The 8,248-nt window shown below is 44.7% G+C and overlaps 1 protein-coding gene across 4 annotated transcripts in view; it reads right to left on the bottom strand.

The window, feature by feature from the left end:
* TRIP10 (thyroid hormone receptor interactor 10) overlaps nt 1-8,248 on the bottom strand; it is a 124,780-nt gene that overhangs the window by 75,091 nt on the left and 41,441 nt on the right. The window lies entirely within an intron of this gene.

Here is an 8,248-nt window from a genome sequence, read left to right as displayed (position 1 = left end):
AGCAAGCTTCAAGTGCTCAGAGATGCAAAGGAGTATGTGGAGCACTTTGTAGCCAGAGTGGGACTGTTCAATGCTTCCAACATTCAGGGGCAAAACCTGAGTTGTCTGTTGCAAGTGTTTATCCTTCTCCCGCAACTACTTTTTCTTGTTCTCGTCTGCACTATTAAAGCAATATCATATCACTTGAATAGTTATGGCTTCCTCCACAACAAGAGGGATTGACTGTTAAACCACTCTGAAAATTGTAGCTCTGTGAGGGGAGCAGAGGTTTCCACACAACTCTCAGCACCCTTAACAAACCACAGTCCCTAGGAGTCTTGGGGTGGGTGGGCTGTGACTGTTTAAAGTGGTATGATGTTGATTTAAATGTATAGTGCCGATAGGGCCCTTGTCCTGCATGCTACTGACCATTTAACCCTAATGTTCATGGTTTCCCCATCTTACATTCTTTCCACAGATTAGGACTCAATGCAAAACAAGCTTAACAGCGGCCTTGTAGCCCAAGACAAAAACAGGACTGTGCATTTGGTAACATGCTCACAAGGATATGGTTGGCATATGCTAAAGTCAAGCCCCTCCCTGCCCCGCCTCACATCAGTCTCTTGTAATGTTGCTAACTGTGGTTGCTTACAAAACAGTTTGTGCTTTATAATGGATGTCAGAATTGGTATCTCATAAGAACTTTGTTTTCTACTCTTTAAAATGTGTTTATATAAATTAAAGACAAGGATAAGCCTACACAATTCTCCTCAAAGACATTCCTATCATCACATCTAAAATCAGTTCAAAGCAAGCCAGTTCCATGTGGTCCCTGTGTTTGCATTTAATGCAAAGTCATAGTTAAATGTCAAAAATGCCCTGGTTCTTGTGACACAGTAAGCCAGACTATGTCTTACTGGGACCACTCAAATCTGGAGTCTCACCAAGACGAGCTTGTAGCTACTTTGCTCCTTCGCAGGCCTTTTTGCTCACATGCTGTGCTCAGCTAAGCCGACGTTTGACTCAACCATGAGCCCTAGTTGGGATGACATGCTAATATTCTGGCCAACAGGAAAGAACTATCCCAGCAAGGCCCAGAATGAATCATTTTAACGGCTTTCATGCCATTTCCCTGAGTAAGTTAGACCTCCTAGCAAAAGACGGATTCAAATAATGGACTCCACTTCAGAAGAGATCCTTAAAATATGGCTCAGCTCTAGAAAAGAAAACCACTTGCTGTTCACTAGCAGTGATGGGAGATTCACAAGGAAAGGAGGGACAAAGTGCCATTTAGCAGTGTAATTTCTCAGTGCTCAGTTGCCAAAAATAGGGTCTACAACACCATAGCACCTCAACATATTTACTTTTGGTTGAAGCGCATCAGGCAAAACTGCAATGTACCATACTATGCAATAAGATGGCTTTCCATCAAAGAGCAAGCAACACTTGAATGACAATTGCCATATCTTCTGTGCAGACTACTGGCCCAAGCATAACACATAGATAGGGCTACAGTGAAGGTACCATGACCATTGCTAGTTTTGTCTTCTCTCGGACAACAAGGCTAGTGGTGAATGGAGAGAGAGGGGATACATCTGAGGTGGCTCACCTCTTAGTGACTTTTGCCTTTTCACCTCAGCTGAGTAGGTGAAGTGACACCACACACTTTTTGAATACAGACAGACAGGCGCTAGCAGGAGAAAACTGGCAACATTAGTGAATTCTGCTGTCCAAGCCAACCACTTTATTAGTAAGGTCAGTCCTGCATGCTCTAGGCATTAGAAGTGCTAGGCAGGAACCTAAAGAATTTGGGCAAAGTTAGACCTTTACACATACTTTTGCAGTCAGCAAGTACATAGCAGGATCTCTCAAATCTACCCCAAACTGGAAAGTTAAATACAAATGGTCTAAGGCTGCAATCTGAAAGTTAATTACATTGCTTTAACAATTTCTTTTTTAAAATGTGTCTGTCAGTCATTCCTAGGTCCCACTGGAGATGGGAAGAGATTTTCTTCCTATGGAAGAAGTAGAACACTGCCTGCACATTTTGCCATCTCTGCATAACAGATATCTCTGAATAGAAAGACACACATTTTTAAAAATTAATGTAAGGGAGGGGAGCATGCAGTATCCTTAAGGAGACCAGACCTACCTGAAGGCTCTATTGATAAGGCCCTGACTGCAAGTCAGATTCTGTCAAATGGCAATAACTGATTTTTCTTTTTTAGTGTCCCTATAGTTGAGTCAAGTACAGCCATCCAACATCTAGGATCAGAATCAGGACTGATTCTTTAAATACTGATTCTTTGAACAAGGGAGAAAGATGAGCATAAAAACATTAAATTTATCATAAGACAGAGGATACAATGAAATCTTCAAGGAATTAAGCAAAACTGACTTGTTTGGTGCTATGCAGACTTGAAGGTTGAAGTGTAAGGATACTGAGATTAAGTCTCTGCTTTGCTTATAAACCCACATCCTAGGTTTAACAGAGCTGAAACAAGGCTATATGGTGGACAGAGAGACAGCGAATCAATACTTGGCTCTTAAATATCTTCCGTCCCAAGGCACTTAAAATATTTTGCAAGCTTTCTGGCCCGTGCAGCCTCCAGCAAAACTACAGAAATATGCTAGAACCACAAGAGTGGGGATGTGGTCTTGTCCAAGGTCATGCAGTGGGAAAGTTAAAAGAACTCACGAGCCTTACCAGACAACTGGTATTCAATGGGTTACACACACACAAAACCACAACCAACCCAGAAACTGAAATTTCTGCATGCATGCTTTTGGGATTGGAGCTTTCTAATTCCCACTCTTCAAGCCGGAGGGAGAAGAGAGCCTGTCAGCCTTGGAGTAAGAATTCCAAAGTACACAGTGCTACTTTTCTGTTCTGTGTATGTCATGCACTGTGGAATGCAGTTTTCAAAGGAGCTCAGATTACATTTAAAAAAGCAAGCACATTTCTAGTCCTCATTGCTGCACCAGAAAGTTTCCAACTGCTTGTTCTAATTAGAGATGTCATCTCACCTTCCCTACTAAATGGTTCAACATTCAAAATTTTCCCATATGGAGTGGCCCCATTGCCACAGCCATGTGTGGAGGGAACAACTTGAGCCAGGAACTCCACACCAAAGTCTTCTCAGTCATGCAATTCTTCCCAACCCCGCCTTTAGAGGGAGGGAACTCACAAAGCAAGGCTTCCATAAGGAGAGGCACTGGTGTGGAACATCTGGCTCTTGTTAACACACCCTACCTTCCTTCTGAAGAGCTCAAAGTGGCTAACAAACATACAGTAAGAAATTAACAATGTGAAGTATTTATTACAATCTAAAAGCAGAAGAAAAGCAGAAAATACAGCAGCAATAAAAACTAATCAAAACTCCAGAGAAAGTTAAAACCAATCCCACAGAACAGCGTGTGTGTGCGCGTGCGTGCAATTAGGAAGAAAGATGGATTTCCCTCAAAAAGAGTCCCAAAGCTTAGGCACAGCTAGTGAAAGGTTCTCCCCATAGTCCCATAAACATATTTCTGGGTATACTGGGACATACAGGATGGCCTCCAACAATCATCTCAACAGGTCAGCAAATCCACACAGGAGAAAGTAAGGTTCTTCAGGTTTTGCAGTCCTAAAGCATTTGGGTCGCCAGGAGCACTTTGAACTGTGCCGAGAAACAAATGTGAAACAGCTGCACTAGCTTCCATAAGGTAGTCACATGCTTCCTATGTGTGGCCCCTGTTAACAACTGGACCACTGCATTCTGGACTAGTTGAAGTTTCTGAGGACTCTTCAAAGGCATCCACATGCAGACCACATTGCAATAATCTAGCAACAGCATTTTCCAGGGATAGGCATAGTAGTTGCACCAGTCACAGCTGGACAAAGGCACTCCTTGACACACCAGAGACCTGGGCATCTAGGGGTCCACAACAACAGCCAAACTTCAAATCTGCATTTCAAGGGAAGTGTTACCCTACCCAACACTGGTTGAACCCCAATTCCTGAGTCAGCTGTACTGTACTGAGTCAGCACCTCAGTTTTTTCCAGACTTTCAGTTTATTTTATCACATCCAGTCCATTACCACCTCTAGGCGGTAGTCTCCACATTCAGAACCTCCACAGGCTCTCTGAAATAAGATGAAATAGAGAGACAGAGATAGGCACCATCAAGAAAACTGAAATTCCCAAATGCCAAGTGACCTTCCCCAGTGGTTTCAAGATGTTAAATAGCACAGGGCAAGAAAAAACCCTTAAGGAACACCATAGGGCAACCAATGTCCAGGGCGTTAAACAGGAGTCACGCAGCATCAACTTCTAAAGCTGGCCCTCCAGGAAGGAACAGAGCCACTGTAACACCATGCTCCCAAATCCCATCTTGGCAAAGCAGCCAAGAACGATACCGAGGTGAACGGTAGGGAAAGCCACCAAGAGGTCCAGCAGAACCACCAACAGGGCTACATTTCCACAACATGGCTGCAGTTACAGAGCTACTCTGAGTACAGGAATTTTGAACACATGAACTAATGATCCAACTTGCAGGGGGAGAGAGAAGAAAATGAATCATTCAGAACATTAGAGCTGAAGAGCTCTAAGGATCCAAAGAAACTGCTCAAAATTTTCCAAGAATCCTGGGGAAAGCAAATTCCCAACATCACTTGGAGATTAACAGGAGCAAAGAGGACCAAATTAAAGATACATTTATTTCTGGAAGTAGACACAGGCATATCTACTGCTGTCTGTTATTTAAAATGCATTTATTTCCCACCTTTCTTCCATTATGAGTTCAAGGCAATGTCCATGGGGTTTTGAGCAGTCTTCCACCCAGGCATTGACCAGACCCAAGCCCACCTAGCTTCAGCAAGGTGGCAGCTTCATGTGCACTTCAGCAGTGGTGGTTCAACATTTATCAGGAATAGAGCTCCTGGATTCTAAGCTCTGTCACTAGAGCACCTTTCCCAAAAGGTAGCAAAGGGCTTGGAGCTTGCTAATATTCACTCTTTAAGAGGGCAAGAAGAAAAGTTATTCTACTTTGGAGTGGAGTTTGTCCCACAAGCCTCCATTCTGCTGCAGATAAGAAGCTCTTGAAGCAGAGGTTTTTCCAAAATTATCTGCATTACGTACTTGAACTTGTAAGCAGATAATTTTGGAAAAACCTCTGCGTTAGAGAAGCTACACTTGCATTTGGTGGGATGCACATAGGGACAAACCTTAGCGTCAACTGTAGAAACAAACAAATAACAGATTCTTCATAGAGAACTTTAGGGGCAAACGAGGCATGGCTTCTTTATCAAAACAAAGGAATGATGTAGATAGGAGATAAGAATGAAAAACAGTTTTGGTGTCAGCATGTGGCATGGTCAGGCAAGTGCCAGGGCCCTGGAGTGCTCACCACAATGGATGCCACCATTGAAAAAATAACCACCAAAAAACTGAAATTTAAAAACCCAGCACTCAGAAGGAAAAGCATCAGGCTGGGCAGGTGCAGAAGCCATCATCTTCCCCCACCCCAAATGCCTCAAGGTCTCATGCCTGATGTAACATCCTTCTGCAATACTACATGAGGGCCCGGCCCAGAGGCATTTGAGGGGGAAAGATGGTGGCCACTTGTAACCCAGCCAGGCACCTCTTCCTACACCCCAACAGGCAAAACAACTGCACTGCATGTGTCAGTGCTGCCCCACAGCACAGATGATTGTCACTACCCCCTTAAATGCCTCCCACAGCAAGTTTATTGCATTGCACAACTTTTTTCCTTTTAACTGCACTGGGTTAGGCAGCTGCAGCTCACTGGGGTGCGGGTACTTGGGGAGGGGCAGTTTTATGTGACACGTAAGCAAAGAAATGTGGCTGCCACTGTAACGTCTAGTATGACCCTCGGTTATACGCTACTGCAACAATTATATCTTGGAAGTTGCTCAACTGACTCATGCTGCTCTCTATGTTTGAAGCAAGAGATAGAGAAGCTGAGTAGAGACCCTGTGTACCTTCAAGTCGATTTCAACTTATGGCGACCCTATGAATCAGCAACCTCCAAGAGCATCTGCAATAAACCACCCTGTTCAGATCATGTAAGTTCAGGTCTGTGGCTTCCTTGATGGAATCAATCCATCTCTTGTTTGGCCTTCCTCTTTTTCTACTCCCTTCTATTTTTCCCAGCATTATTGTCTTTTCTAGTGAATCCTGCCTTCTCATTATGTGTCCAAAGTGTGATAACCTCAGTTTCATCATTTTAGCTTCTAGTTATACTTCTAAAAGGTAAAGGTGAAGGTGTCCCCGCACTTATAGTGTGAGTCGTTTCCGACTCTTAGGGTGACGTCTTGCGACGTTTACTAGGCAGACCATATATATGGGGTGGGATTGCCAGTTCCTTCCCCGGTCTTTCTTTACCCCCCAGCATATGCCGGGTGCCCATTTTACCAACTACGGATGGATGGAAGGCTGAGTGGACCTCGACCCCTTTTACCAGAGATTCGACTTCCTCCTTCCGTTGGAATCGAACTCCAGCCATGAGCAGAGCTTCGGCTGCATTCCCGCCGCTTACCACTCTGCACCATGGAGGATCTTAGTTATACTTCTACCGCAAAAAGAGAGAGAGAGAGAGAGAGAGAGAGAAACAACTTCTACCACCCAGTTATTTCTTTTTTGCGGTCCATGGTATTCGTAAAACTCTCCTCCAACACCACATTTCAAATGAGTTCATTTTTCGCTTACCCATTTTTTTCACTGTCCAGCTTTCACATCCATCCATAGAGATTGGGAATACCATGGTCAGAATAATCCTGACTTTAGTGTGCAGTGATACAACTTTGCATTTGAGAACCGTTTCTAGTTCTCTCATAGCTGCCCTCCCCTTCTGATTTCTTGACTTACGTCTCCATTTTGGTTAATGACTGTGCCAAGGTATTGATAATCCTTTACAAGTTCAATGTCCTCATTATCAACTTTGAAGTTACATAATTTTTTTGTTGCCATTAGTCTTCTTCAGCTGCAGTCCTGCTTCTGTGATTTCTTCTTTAACTTTTACCAGCATTCCTTTCAGAACATTACTGGTTTCTGCTAGTAGTATGGTATTATCTGCATATCTTAAATTATTGATATTTCTCCCTCCAATCTTCATACCTCCTTCATCTTGGTCCAATCCTGCTTTCCGTCCCATATCTTCTGCATATAGATTAAACAAATAGGGTGATAAAATACACCCGTCTCACACCCTTTCCAACTGGGAACCAATCGGTTTCTCCATATTCTGTTCTTACAGTAGCCTCTTGTCCACAGTATAGGTTGTGCATCAGAACAATCAGATGTTGTGACACCCCCATTTCTTTTAAAGCATTCCATAGTTTTTCATGATCTACACAATCAAAGGCTTTACTGTAATCTATAAAGCACAGGGTGATTTTCTTCTGAAATTCCTTGGTCCGCTCCATTATCCAACATATGTTTGCCATATGATCTCTGGTGACTCTTCCCTTTCTAAATCCAGCTTTGACATCTGGCATTTCTTGCTCCATATATGGTAAGAGCATTTGCTGTAGAATCTTGAGCATTACTTTACTTGCATGGGATATTCAGGCCAGGGCCGGCTCCAGGAATGTGGGAGCCCTTGGGCATTAGCCTGCCCAGGGCCCCTCCGCTCCCCTTCGGCATTAGCCTGTCCCGGGCCCCTCCACTCCCCTTCCGCGATCCCACAGATCGCAAGACAAGACCTTCCGAGCCACCTGCCACCCCCCTGCCATCCTCCCCGCTTCACCTACCTTTCTCTGCTGTTCATTGCGGTTGTGCGCACTGCACGCACAGCATTGCCATCAATCAAGATGGCGACTGAGGTTTCCGTTAGGGACTGAATCCTCTGCCGCCATCTTGGTTGATGGCATTCAGCGTGCGCATTGCTGCCATCAACTAAGATGGCGGCAGAGGCTTCAGTCCCTTACAGAAACCTTGGCTGCCATCTTGATTGATGGCAACCCTGTGTGCGCAGTGCGTGCAGCCGCAAAGAACAGCGCAGAAAGGTAGATGAAGCGGGGGGGATGGCGGGTGGCTTGGAAGGTTTTGTCTTTTGATCCGCGGCATGGCTCGTGCCGCAGATCACACAAGGGGAGTGGAGGGCCCCCCCAGGGGCTCCTGTAGCTGCAGGGCCCTCAGGCCAGTGCCCAACCTGTCCGCCCCTTAGAACCGGCCCTGATTCAGGCAACAGTTCGACAATTACTGCATTCCCTGGTGTCCCCTTTCTTGGGATGTATATCGAACTCTTCCAGTCTGTGGGCCATTGTT

Source organism: Rhineura floridana, chromosome 1, assembly GCF_030035675.1.
Source record: "Rhineura floridana isolate rRhiFlo1 chromosome 1, rRhiFlo1.hap2, whole genome shotgun sequence".
Taxonomy (NCBI): Eukaryota; Metazoa; Chordata; class Lepidosauria; order Squamata; family Rhineuridae; genus Rhineura; species Rhineura floridana.
This window is presented reverse-complemented; position numbering and strand designations above follow the sequence as displayed.